The 14,000-nt window shown below is 41.0% G+C and overlaps 2 pseudogenes across 2 annotated transcripts; both read right to left on the bottom strand.

The window, feature by feature from the left end:
* Positions 1-3,446: 3,446 nt before the first annotated feature.
* Positions 3,447-5,294, bottom strand: LOC307197135 (regulatory solute carrier protein family 1 member 1-like; annotated as a pseudogene). The gene has a single exon. The product of its transcript is annotated as a regulatory solute carrier protein family 1 member 1-like (transcript).
* A 78-nt stretch (positions 5,295-5,372) lies between these two features.
* LOC307178160 (protein DDI1 homolog 2-like) lies at positions 5,373-7,614 on the bottom strand (annotated as a pseudogene). Its single transcript has 3 exons — positions 7,610-7,614; positions 6,987-7,413; positions 5,373-5,750 (listed from the first exon to the last, which is right to left on the bottom strand). The product of its transcript is annotated as a protein DDI1 homolog 2-like (transcript).
* Positions 7,615-14,000: the final 6,386 nt, after the last annotated feature.

Below are 14,000 nucleotides of genomic sequence, written 5' to 3'. Positions count from 1 at the left end.
CTTGAGAAAAATATGTTTGGAACATACTTTGGCTTCTTAATAGGGCATTATATTTCTAGCTTGCTAAAAGGCTTCAGGCTGCTGTCATAAACACAAGTGCCACTATATTGCAACCACTAAGAAATAAACAGAAAGCTACAACAAACAAGGCCGGCACATCCTGAACTGATTTTCTGTGGAAACTCCCTAGGGGTCCAAGGTTGCATAAAACTCAACAGGGGGCTTCCCTGGTGGCACAGTGGTTGAGAGACCGCCTGCCGATACAGGGGACAAGGGTTCGTGCCCCGTTCCAGGAAGATCCGACATGCCGCGGAGCGGCTGGGCCCGTGAGCCATGGCTGCTGAGCCTGTGCGTCCGGAGCCTGTGCTCCACAATGGGACAGGCCACACCAGTGAGAGGCCCGCGTACCGCAAAAAAAAAAAAAAAAAAAAAAAACTCAACAGGAGAGGGCTGCCAACCCCATCTAAACCCTCTTTACCCAATACAGGATTCTGTAATGTTTGAGTTTGCCAGTTGTTGCTTGCAGAATTAATGTACCATTCAGATGCTTCATTAGAAAGTAGTTTTCATTGGGGCAGCTCCTTCAGGGATAGTTGGAGGTCAGAGTGTTTTTCTAGAACCCTCTGTCTTGAGCGTTGGGGCCAACTGGCCAAAACACCAGGCAACATTTTTCCAGTCAATCAAGGTCAAAGCTTCAGGTGAAACATATATTTTTTGTGTGTATTATGTATGTATGTTTGTACTATGTATTATGGGATAGAGAATCTTTGTCCCAGAGGGCAAAGGGAAATTATGCTGCCTCCTAGTGGCGGAGAGGGTGGAAAATTGAGAGAAACAGCCATTTAGAATAGGCTGGAGTAATTGGAGAGGATCTCAGACTCCAAATAAACATACAAACTCTACCCCTCCCTGTCTTTGAAAATCTGACTCTATGCAATGCAAGGTATCCCTTTCTAAAAATCTATGCAGCCTCACTTGGTAGCCCATTCGAATCCACTGACCAACATGTTTTGTACTCCTTCCTATGTGCTTGAACATGTATGTAGAATCATAGAGGAAATATTAGGCAGGACTTCTGCCCTCAGGAAATGTATGTATATTCAGTAGGAGGGAGCAGCTTGTACCTTAGAGCAATTAGAATAAGCAAGTTTTCATCTGTGTGGCTCAGTTTATAGGTCAACAGTCTAATTTTCCTTTGGCCCCTCCGTCTACTTTCAAAGATTTTCATAATCTGGTTTCCCACTCATATTCCACCAAACCAAATTTCTTGCCACTTCTCTCCTATATTTTATGTTCCAGCCACTCTTGGAGCTGTCTTAAGGGTGGCTAGTCCCCTCAGGGAGCCAATCTGTAAGGCTTTCTAACACATCACTAGAAATCTAGCAAGGTGTAGAGGATAGAATTGTCTGAACAACTCAAGGAGCAGACATTTTGTGAGGTCCTGTGATAAACTGCTAAGGAGAGGGAGTGATACCCCCCAGGGACCTGTGTAAGTAACAGTAGAAGATTTCTAAATTTCTGCACAATTTTGTTGAACTGAGTCAGAGGCCAAGGAATAGACTTGCTTGGGACAATTGAGATGAGGAATTGCACGTTGCCATCAAAGAGCCCTCGTAGTTTCCTTTAAAAAAATTTAAAGGAAACTGGTTAAAAGTGAGCTGAAACCTAAATGTCCATCGACAGATGAATGGATAAAGAAGATATGGTACATATTGTACAATGGAATATTACTCAGACATTAAAAAGAATGAAATAATGCCATTTGCAGCAACGTGGATGGAGCTGGAGGTTATCAGGCTAAGTGAAGTAAGTCAGAAAGAGAAAGACAAATACCATATGATATCACTTATATGCAGAATCTAAAAAAAATGATACAAATGAGCTTATTTACAAAACAGAAACAGACTCACAAACTTAGAGAATGAACTTATGGTTACCAGTGGGGAAGGGTTGAGGGGAGGGATAAATTGGGAGCTTGGGATTGACATGTACACACTGTTATATTTAAAATAGATAACCAAAAAGGACCTACCATAAAAAATAAAAAATAGAAATAAAAATAAAATAAAAGTGAGCTAAGAGGGCCTGGTTATGGGTTACTGAACTACCTGTAGTTCTCTGGATTTCCCATGCCATCTCATGCCTCTGTGCTTTAGACAGATTTGCCTGGAACCACCCCGTTGATAGTCTATACCAAGTTAATCTCAAAACTCAACAAAACCTATTGCCTCCTCCAGAAAATCATCCCTGACTCCATACTGTACTCTGTATTAGATGCCCAACCTTTGTCTTCCATAGCTGTCTATGTACATCTCTTATCACAGCACTGTGTTATAATAAGCTATTGCTGCATCTGACCCCCTCACTAGGCTGCAAGTTTCCTTATAGGTATGTATTGTGTCTCATTTTTTCTATATACACCCAGCATCTCTCCTAGCTCCTGGCTATTTCTGGTATTGGTGCCCTTTTATAAGACTAGGAAATAGAGAGATCACTAAGAATGCCTGAGTAGTTGGATTCACAGAAAAACACTTGGGTTAGATTTTGGTCAATAGGTAAGTACGATTTGAAAGCTCAGCGGATGTCCTTCCTGCCAGTAGAGTGATCCAGAGCATGAGTATGTGAAACAAACAGTAAAGGACACAAGCTCAACTGTGAGAAGCAAACGTTTTTTCCATATATCTAACGAAGATCTAACAAAGTCCATTTCCTTTTTCTCAGTCCTTCCCAGAAGGTCAGAGAAATAAAAATATGGTATAAATGTGCAATTGGAATTGTAAGCAGACAGAACCTTGGTTGCCATTCCAGCTATGAAATCAAGTCTTCTCAGGAGCTGTATGAATTCAGAGGACAAGATCCTTCTTAAGACATCCCCTTCCCCTGATTCCCCATGAAAGTCCCTAAACAGAGAGGTCTTGTTCATGTGGTATCACAGCTCAAAGTTGAAATAGCTAGAGGTTGACCAGAATAGCGGGTCCTTGACCTCTCACCCTTTCCCACCCATAGGCCTCAGCTTACTATTGGTGGTCTGTCTGTTCCTCAAGCCCTGGATTATTTTGCAGACAATGTAGGATTTACTTTATTTTATTTTTATTTTTACTTTTTATGCTATACACAATACCATCAATTTTATTCCAGATCACATCATCTTAATGATAAGAAAAAGCTTTTGTATGCACATACTGCCAATACATTTAAAAAGGCCCAAATTTTAACAAACAGAATAGACAAATCCATCAAATAGACAATCCATCTAGACAAACAGACAAATCCAGTCGAGAGATCAAAAATTACTTCGGCCAAAAAAAATCTTTAAAAAAAATCTGGCTCAACATTCTGCTTGCAGGTTTCTACATATACTGTATATGCAGTGAGTGTGTGTGTGTGTGCGTGTGTGTAGCTTTTTTTTAAGGGAATGGAGTAATGTCTAGCCCACTTTTCCATGGTTATGTAGGAACTACAATGTTCTTTGCTAGCAAAACAATAAGTGCAAGGTCTGCATTTCCACCAACTCGATGCAACGCCCCAAGAGTTTCCTGCAAAGTAAAGCCAGCACGGAGAATCTGGTCAATGTCTGTAGCAGGAAAAATTAATTGTGTAAGAAAAGAGGGACTTGATGATGGATGGCTGGTAGGTGGTTCAAATTCTAGAAGTGGCCCTGCAGCTGCAGAACATTTTCTCTGGTCTCAGGCCTGTCTGTCACTGGATTCTGTGTGCCCTGACTTGAATCTTTAACCAATGTGATACTGGATGACAAGGACTCAGTTTGCTCAGAAGTCTGATTGAGTGCATCCTCCTCACTTGCTAAAAGTCTAGGTGAAATTTCTACACCTAAGGTGCAGTGTAGTTAATTAGACATTTTAGCTGAGGCTAGAGTGACAGAACTGCTCTCATTTATTGATTCCCTAGATTTGGGGACACCTTCCTTATCAGTTAACAGGCTATCACACGGACCCCTGAAGTTAATATTTTCTACATCTTCTACTCCAGCATCAGCTGAAGTGTCTGTTAATTCTTCTGTCTTCACTGATACAGATATGGCCTGATGAAAGGAGACTTGTGAACACTGTTCACTCTGGGTAGCTGTAAGATGCTCATTTGGGGACCATCTTTCAGAAAGGTCCTTAATATCTGTTTGGCCCTTAGTTACTATCTCTGATTGACAGATAACTTCTTCAGATGTGTTTTCTCAAGCTGGTTTACTATTAATGACCAAAAGTTCATGAAGTTCCTTCAAGGCTGCTGTTACAGATGAGCAAGATTCCTCTGTTGACTCTGCAGAGGGCTGACAACTGCACAGAGACTTAAAGATGAGGGCAATTCCCATATTCTTTATTTGTTCCAGACATTTCAACATCACTTTCTAGAAGCTGTAAATCCTGAGTGGAAATGGAATTACTCAATATTTCAGGGGAAAGGTTACATTCTGATGTTTCTACTTCCATCAAGGGATTATCTAAGGTGAGATCAGATGCACCGATGTTCTTGACATTGGTATTTTGACTGCCTGCTGAAATAAGCACAGCAACTAGGGACTGTTCTACTGTATCTACTTCCACAAGTGTTTCTGAATTTGAGCAGCCAAAGCATCCTGAAGGTAGAATATTTTTCTCTGTACGTGGAAGGTCCCCATTCTGCTGTAAACTGTCTCCTTTCATTGTAGCTTCCAAATCAACTCTTCTTTGTTGTTTTTCTCCAAGAAGTTCAAGGTCCCCTCTGTTATAAAGATGTTCTTGGTTATGTGGAGCATTTTGTTGTTTAACCTCATGCTGTTCATTCCTCGATTCTTCATGCTGCTGAAGGCCATTTACCTGAATCAGGTACTGATATTCTGGAGGCCAACCATTTTCACTGATAAGCCTCTGTGGTTCTTGCATCTTAGTAAGCTGTGACAAATAACCTAGCTTCCTGTCTTGTGTGGAGATGAGATTTGAGGCCCTGGGTGCTTCTTTCAGCAGATTTCTCTAGATTTCTGCAACAATGACTTATTCAAGTGAATTCTGCAAAGGCGTAGCTGGACTCTGGTTTGCTGGAGCATTGTCTGTTGAGGAAGCACAATCAGAAAGATCCTGTAGAGGAAGATGCTCTTTCTTTTCAGAGCTTATCTGGAATTCAGCTGAAAACTTCAAAGCCTTCACAGCTTTAGGTTCAATGCTGTCTGGGTCACTGGGCTTGATGGGGTAGACTGAAGCAGAGACAGAGTGAGCGAGACTTGTAGGATTACCAATCTCAGGACTCTGTCCTGAAGGATGGGCTTGATGGTTAAATCCACTTGACGTTGGTAATGATGACATTCCCAGTAAGGCAGTTTCTTTACCTCTTTTCTCTCTTCTGGGGCCCACTCCAGCTGCAGTACACACACACGACATGCATCATGGCTTCTGACGCTCTGCATCCTCTACAGATTTCTGAAGGGCTTCTGCTAATTCTTGTTTCTGCAACCTCCTTTGGCCGTATTTCTTCTTGCCTGGCCACATATGCCAACTGGGCACACTCTGGTAACTCCCTCTCCGGAAGAAAGGTGGTCTGTGAGCCTGTGGTGCTGATCATGAGTACATTTTTCTTGAGGTCAGTGGAATACTGATGCCATTTCAGCATGTCCAGTGCCAGAACCATGTCCATGGGCTCTTCCTCAAGTATAGAGAAGGAACACGCCAGGAAATCGCCTTCAATTTTTACCTGAATTAGATGTACCCTTCCAGTAATCTTCTGAGTGTCCACCAACGGTCCACCAGCCTCATTATTTTGGGCTGGCCAAAAGGTTCGTTCGGTTTTTTCTGTAAGATGGCTCTAGTAATACTTAGTTGTCTTTAACGTCATTCTAAACAATTTTGTTAGATTGTATGTGACAGCTGTCATATCAGCACATATTTTTAAAAAGACTTATCAAAATTGATGAATTTTTGTGTACCCAGTTCAATACTGAAGATTAATTTTTGGCATATTATGCTTGATTACTTCAAGAAAGGCAAAAACGCAACTGAAACGCAAAAAAAAAAATGATTTGTGCAGTGTATGGAGAAGGTGCTGTGACTAATAAATATGTCAAAAGTGGTTTGTGAAGTTTTGTGCTGGAAATTTCTCGCTGGAGTATGCTCCACAGTTGGGTAGACCAGTTGAAGTTGATAGCGATCAAATCAAGACATTAACTGAGAACAGTCAACATTATACCACGCAGGAGATAGCCGACATACTCAAAATATCCAAATCAAGCGTTGAAAATCATTACACCAACTTGGTTATGTTAATCACTTTGATGTCTGGGTTCCACATAAGTTAAGTGAAAAAAATCTTCTTGACTGTATTTCCGCATGCAATTCTCTATTGAAACGTAATGAAAATGTTCTGTTTTTAAAACAAATTGTGACGGGCGATGAAAAGTGGATACTGTACAATAACGTGGAACAGAAGAAATCGTGGAGCAAGTGAAATGAACCACCACCAACCACATCAAAGGCCGGTCGTCTTCCAAAGAAGGTGATGTTGTGCATATGGTGGGACTGGAAGGGAGTCCTCTATTATGAGCTCCTTCTGGAAAACCAAACGATTAATTCCAAAAAGTACTGCTCTCAATTAGACCAACTGAAAGCAGCACTCGACGAAAAGCATCCAGAATTAGTCAACAGAAAATGCATAATCTTCCATGAGGATAACGCAAGACCACATGTTTCTTTGATGACCAGACAAAAACTGTTACAGCTTGGCTGGGAAGTTCCGATTCATCCGCCGTATTCACCAGACATTGCACCTTCAGATTTCCATTTATTTAGGTCTTTACAAAATTCTCTTAATGGAAAAAAATTCAATTCCCTGGAAGACTGTAAAAGGCACCTGGAACAATTCTTTGCTCAAAAAGATAAAAAGTTTTCGGAAGATGGAATTATGAAGTTGCCTGAAAAATGGCAAAAGGTAGTGGAACAAAAGGGTGAATACATTGTTCAATAAAGTCCTTGGTGAAAATGAAAAAATGTGTCTTTTAGTTTTACTTAAAAACCAAAGGCACTTTTTGTCCAACCCAATATTACACCTTTCCGCACAAGCTTGGCTCATACTGGTCATCTGGGCACCTGAATCAACAAAGCCTTTCAAAGGATGCCCATTCACTTTGCAGTTAATATAAAGCACCACTACTCAGCAAAAACTTTCCAGACCCTCTTCCATAGCTATTGTCATGTTTTCCTCAATGTTCTGTTGCCTTATATCTTCTTCTATCTTTGCCTGAGCAAAAGGATCCACAGAAAAGAGATGAATCCTTTCTTGCTCTCTCCAGGCTCGGTCCTGTTGCTGCTCCACCAGGATCCTAAAAGATTTCTCAAGATCTCCTCTGAGCAGAGCATCTGCCAGGGTGGATTGCATTCCTCCAGCAAGGACAGCTCGTGGAGGAGTTGGCCAGCAAAAGGTATCAGAACAAGGCTGGATTGTCCAAGCCCTGATGAAGCTATTTTTCCAGGAGATGAGTGGGACTGCTGGGTTCCTGGTGGCTGGCACTTCCCAGAGTTGTTTTTTTTGTTTGTTTGTCTTTTGTTTCTTTTTTTCTTATGAATGTTGATTTTTATTAGGAGGTGAGTTTTTTATACACATGAGTAAAATAGGCTATAAAAAGAAGTACCTCATTCTCAAGATTGCTTTGGCTATTCGGGGTCTTTTGTGTTTCCATACAAATAAACCCACGCACATATGGTCACCTTATCTTTGATAAAGGAGGCAGGAATGTACAGTGGAGAAAGGACAGCCTCTTCAATAAGTGGTGCTGGGAGAACTGGACAGGTACATGTAAAAGTATGAGATTAGATCACTCCCTAACACCATACGCAAAAATAAGCTCAAAATGGATTAAAGACCTAAATGTAAGGCCAGAAACTATCAAACTCTTAGAGGAAAACATAAGCAGAACACTCTATGACATAAATCCCAGCAAGATCCTTTTTGACCCACCTCCTAGAGAAATGGAAATAAAAACAAAAATAAACAAATGGGACCTAATGAAACTTCAAAGCTTTTGCACAGCAAAGGAAACCATAAACAAGACCAAAAGACAACCCTCAGAATGGGAGAAAATATTTGCAAATGAAGCAACTGACAAAGGATTAATCTCCAAAATTTATAAGCAGCTCATGCAACTCAATAACAAAAAAACAAACAACCCAATCCAAAAATGGGCAGAAGACCTAAATAGACATTTCTCCAAAGAAGATATACAGACTGCCAACAAACACATGAAAGAATGCTCAACATCACTAATCATTAGAGAAATGCAAATCAAAACTACAATGATATATCATCTCACACCAGTCAGAATGCCCATCATCAAAAAATCTGGAAACAATAAATGCTGGAGAGGGTGTGGAGAAAAGGGAACACTCTTGCACTGCTGGTGGGGATGTGAATTGGTACAGCCACTATGGAGAACAGTATGGAGGTTCCTTCAAAAACTACAAATAGAACTACCATATGACCCAGCAATCCCACTACTGGGCATATGCCCTGAGAAAACCATAATTCAAAAAGAGTCATGTACCAAAATGTTCATTGCAGCTCTATTTACAATAGCCCAGAGATGGAAACAACCTAAGTGTCCATCATCGGATGAATGGATAAAGAAGATGTGGCACATATATACAATGGAATATTACTCAGCCATAAAAAGAAACGAAATTGAGCTATTTGTAATGAGGTGGATAGACCTAGAGTCTGTCATACAGAGTGAAGTAAGTCAGAAAGACAAATACCGTATGCTAACACATATATATATGGAATTCAAGAAAAAAAATGTCATGAAGAACCTAGGCGTACCACAGGAATAAAGACACAGACCTACTAGAGAATGGACTTGAGGATATGGGGAGGGGGAAGGGTAAGCTGTGGCAAAGCGCGAGAGAGTGGCATGGACATATATACACTACCAAACGTAAGGTAGATAGCTAGTGGGAAGCAGCCGCATAGCACAGGGAGATCAGCTCGGTGCTTTGTGACCGCCTGGAGGGGTGGGATAGGGAGGGTGGGAAGGAGAGAGACGCAAGAGGGAAGAGATATAGGAACATATGTATATGTATAACTGATTCACTTTGTTATAAAGCAGAAACTAACACCATTGTAAAGCAATTATACTCCAATAAAGATGTAAAAAAGAAGTACCTCAAAATAAAATGGCTCTTAGCATATCTCCCCTCTCCTTTCACACTTCTCACTTTGGGAAGTACTGCTGACTGAAAATATCCGATTATATTCCTTTGAAGAAAGCCTTTTGATAAACTACGCAAGTCTATTCGGGGTAAGTTTGGGAACTGCACGGAAAGTCAAGGGTCTGCATTCTCCTTCTTTCGTTAAAATCCCAACGTGGCCATCTTTTAAGACTTAAGCAGCCAGTAATCCCTGGTGGTCTATGGGGGGGCCTCTCAGTGGAGACGATCTGGCCCTCGGCGGCTAGGATGCCGACTCGAGCTCGCACAGCGCGGAAGTTGCGCAGCTCCAAGTCAGCGTCGACCTGGAGGGAAAAGGTCACCTGGAGGGGAAAGGTCACCTGGAGGGAAAAGGTCACCTCGAGGAGGTCCATCCGCACACAGTACACGGTGAGCGGCACGGCCCGGACCCGACCCAGCTCGGCTCAGCGTGGCCTCGGCTCGGGGCGGCAGGGCGGTGCGGGGCCTGACTGGTGCTTCAAGCGGAGGGCGCCGGCCGCTGGCTCGCCCGCTCGCCCCTTCCCTCGCTCGCACACGCTCAGGTACGCCCTCCGTCCCGCCCTCCGTCCCGCCCTCAGCGGCAAGCGCGGTAGCCACCACCCGCCTGCGAAGGCCTCTCAGGGTTTACTTGAAAGAGTGCTGCTCGGGGCTGTTATCTATCTGGTTAAGTAGATGAAGCGTGGAAAGACTCTATGCTAACACATATATATGGAATCTAAAAAAAAAAAAATTGTTCTGAAGAACCTAGGGGCAGGACAGGAATAAAGACGCAGACGCAAAGAATGGATTTGAGGACACGGGGAGGGGGAAGGGTAAGCTGGGACGAAGTGAGAGAGTGGCATGGACATATATACACTACCAAACGTAAAATAGATAGCTAGTGGGAAGCAGCCACATAGCACAGGGAGATCAGCTCGGTGCTTTGTGACCACCTAGAGGGGTGGGATAGGGAGGGTGGGAGGGAGGCTCAAGAGGGAGGGGATATGGGGATATATGTATACGTATAGCTGATTCACTTTGTTATACAGCAGAAACTAGCACACCATTGTAAAGCAATTATACTCCAAATAAGATGTTAAAAAAAAAAGTATTGATTAATACTTCCTTTTCTACTTGTGACATTGTTATTCTGAAACAGAAAGAGAAACTAGAGTTTTCTGTTTCTGGAGACTGTAGAAGAGAGGGGAAGAAAAGGAGGGACACACCCCTACTTATGAGAAAGAGTGAAACGATAAATTTGACATTGCCATGAGACACTTTTCTGGAAAAACAACTTTTAGACCATGTTCTAAGACAGGAAGCATTATATCCATACTCTTAAACTGCTTCACCTGCCTCTTCAGTGTCGAGCAGATGAATGTGTTTAGAGAGCTGACCTTAAGCTCTACACAAATCTTAATAATCAAAAATGGATTAAATGGATCATAGGCCTAGATGTAAAAGCTAATACTATAAGACTTCTAGAAGAAAACATAGGTGAAAATTTTTGTGACCTTAGGTAAGGCCAAAACTTCTTAGATTTGACACACAAAAAATAAACCATAAAAGGGGAATTCTCTGGTGGTCCAGTGGTTAGGGCTCCACACTCTCACTTCTGAGGGCAAGGGCCTAGGGTTCGATCCCTGGTCAGGGAACTAAGACCCCACAAGCTGTGTGGCCAAAAAAATAAATAAATAAAACTTAAAAAAATATATTTTTAAAAAAGTCAACTGTTTAAAATAAATAAATCATAAAAGGAAAAATTGATGAATTGGATTTCATCAAAATTAAACATTTTAATTTCATAAAAATTAATCATTTGCTCTTGGACAAAAATGTCAATTGCATTGATTAATTCATTTAAAATAGTTATTAAATGTCTATTATGTGCCAACACCCTTCTAGGTGTTGAATTATGGCAATGAATTGGATTCCCTCTATTATACTGGACTGTCACAGGAAAATGAACATTTAAAAAATGTTTTCAACAAAGGAAAAACACAAAGCAGAGAAAGTTTATTAACACAAACATCCTTGCCATATGTTTTAAGTTTTTTGCTTAAGTACATGGACAGGATGCAGTACCAGGAAATAATGGGAAAATACTGAGAAATAAGTATGTGTATTATCATTTGGTATTTGTTGAATCTTGTATCATTTGAGCAAGAATCCTGGGGATGTGGATGCAGGATAAAGAACATTAGAGCTTTGGAGGATGGTCTGAGGCCACATTTCACTCCCTATTATTTATTGTACTGTGGGAGTTGAACGTCAAGCAACCACAGATTAGATGATTAGTTCCTTCCATGAGCTGTGGGATCACAGACTGTGATGAAAATGCCTATCTTGTAGAGTTGTAAGGATTAATGAGGTAATAAATGTGCAGTGCACAGCTATACCTCAATAAATGGAAACTCACTGGATGATGATGATGATGGTAATAAAATCCAATCAGGTTCCAAAAGCTGACCAGGACTGAGAAGCTCACCTGTTATTTTTGAGAAATGTGCCTCTTCCACTAGGGTCTATGGGAGGAATGGGGCACGTCCTTTCCTCTCCCCATCCTGTGCCCGTGACAGGTATCACTAACCAACCCACCACAGCACTGTTCAGTTAGCCTGGATCAGACTTCAAAGTCCTCTCCAGGCAGACAAATCTGATCTGTTTACAGTTAGCACTGGAGATAAATGTATCTACCGTTCCTGATTTAGGGTTTAGTAGACAACTGAAGAAAGACTATAAATTTATTTTTCCTACAAAGTTAAAGGCCCAAGTTAGGCCTAAGGAGGGATGACTAGAGGTTCTAGAAGGTGTTTGGTCACAATGTAGTACAAGTTTATTTCCTAAATAATCAGTCACTGGTTGATTTGTTTTTTAATTTAGTTAAACTATGTTTTTCTGTTTGTTCTAAATGTGGAAGTAAACGATTAATCATTTACCCATCTCTTGGGATTTCTTGAAAGTAGGTCTTTGACTTTTCAGAGCCTAGAGCCACATACCCGCTGTCCCACTTTATAATTAGAGAGGTTGATCCTTAGGTTAGGAGGCCCTTGGGCTCTATCTGACAGGAAATAGCTCCATGAGGCAGAAAGAAAGCCTGTCAGGTCAATGTTCTGGTGATCTGACTCAGCTAAGGCAACGATGCTCAAAAGAGCAGAACCTCCCTTATGGCATGGTTCTCAGCCTTGGCTACTACACAGAATCAACTGAGCAGTTTTTAAAAACCCTTATGACCAGGCATTGGCCCTGACCAGCTATATCAGAGGCTCTGCAGATGCTGCCCTAGTGTCAGTATCTGAGTTAAAGCCAAGGTTGAGGACTATTTTCCTAAGGTGTTTGGAAATTTACAAGGAGTCTCTCTGGTGGCCCAATAATTGGGGCAGAGATATTACTGGCATTTCTCTTGGCAGCGATATGGGTTAGATGTCATAATGTCATAATGTCTTATAATGCCTAGAACAATTCCCTCCCAATAAAAACATTGTCCCACCCTTTGAATATCCTACGAGATATTGACACAGTTGAAAAATTTATATGATCTGGAACTTAACTCCACCTTACATATAAACACAAAGTATTATTTGCATGTTTTTAATTAATACACACTGAATTTTCCCAGAATATAATCAACATATAAATCAAGGTAAAATTGTACTTTATTTATTTAGAAATTTACTAGGAGTTTCTTATCTTGCCAGATAAACATATGACCAATATCAGTACTACTTGTGGTATTTGAATTGTCAGCATTTGTAGCTGTGGTTTCCATGGTGATTCTATATATAGGTGCCAGCATCTGATGATTTCATCATGCTTGAATGTTTACATATTGCAATGTATACTACTTTATTATAATATACACTCATTTAATGTCTCTTTATGACTAAATATTGATTTTCAAATATAGTGTGTTAGGTGGGTTATATAATCTGAATTTCATTTCAGGATAGTAAATGTGGTATTATAAAAGATTTCTTATAAAAAGGGGCCCTAGTGTTGAGATAGGGTTCAGAACTTCTGATCTAGGGATTCCCTTTGTGATCTATAATAAGGCACGTTCAGTTTGCCTCTGTTTATTGAGCATGGAAGTCCCAGCAAGGCCAGGACAGGGGTGTGTGTAACTTTGAGCAAGTTACTTAATGTCTCTAAGCTTCTGTTTCCTCATTCATGAAGACGGCATAATAATAGTACTTACCTCATAGAGCTTTCAGGAGAATTAAATGAGATCAATCAGGGAAAGCAAAGTTCCTGGCAGGTAGGAAGCACTGTGTTGACGATGACAATGATGATGGTGATGATGATAAATTAAGTAGTACAATTCAGAAAGAGACCAAAGACTCTTCAATCCCTTTTTCAGCCAAGCACACCACTTTGTTTCTTTTCTCAAGATTGAACACTGCCTAGAACAGATATCCAGAACACTCAGTCTTGCATGGAAACACCTTGCTTCTTCTCTGCTTCTTCATTCTTGTAGTTGTTTTGAGTAGTAGCCATGGCTGGAAACTCAGGATCTTTTTTTTTAACACCTAAGGAACAGTTAGAGGTTTTATCATGTTGTCAGTGTTCTGGGAGCTCAGAGACTTTGCACCTGGAGATATGCTACTTTGACTGTATGCTTTTAGGGTCTTTCAAAGTGGAGCCAGGCAGCACCTTTTTCTGTTTGTTTGTTTTTTCCACTGTCTTTTCATCTTACTATTACCCTTTTATCTCATCCTTGCCTCCATGTAAGCTTGTGAGAGCTATGCCTCGTCTTTGGGAAAATCTAAACCAGATGTTCTGTGCTCTTATGAACAGAAGGACTAAAACACTTCTTTCAGGGCTCATCCATAAATCGTAAAAGCC

Source organism: Stenella coeruleoalba, assembly GCF_951394435.1.
Source record: "Stenella coeruleoalba genome assembly, chromosome: 1".
NCBI classification, from domain to species: Eukaryota; Metazoa; Chordata; class Mammalia; order Artiodactyla; family Delphinidae; genus Stenella; species Stenella coeruleoalba.
Note: the sequence above shows the minus strand (reverse complement) of the source record. Positions and strands in the feature narration are given on the sequence as shown.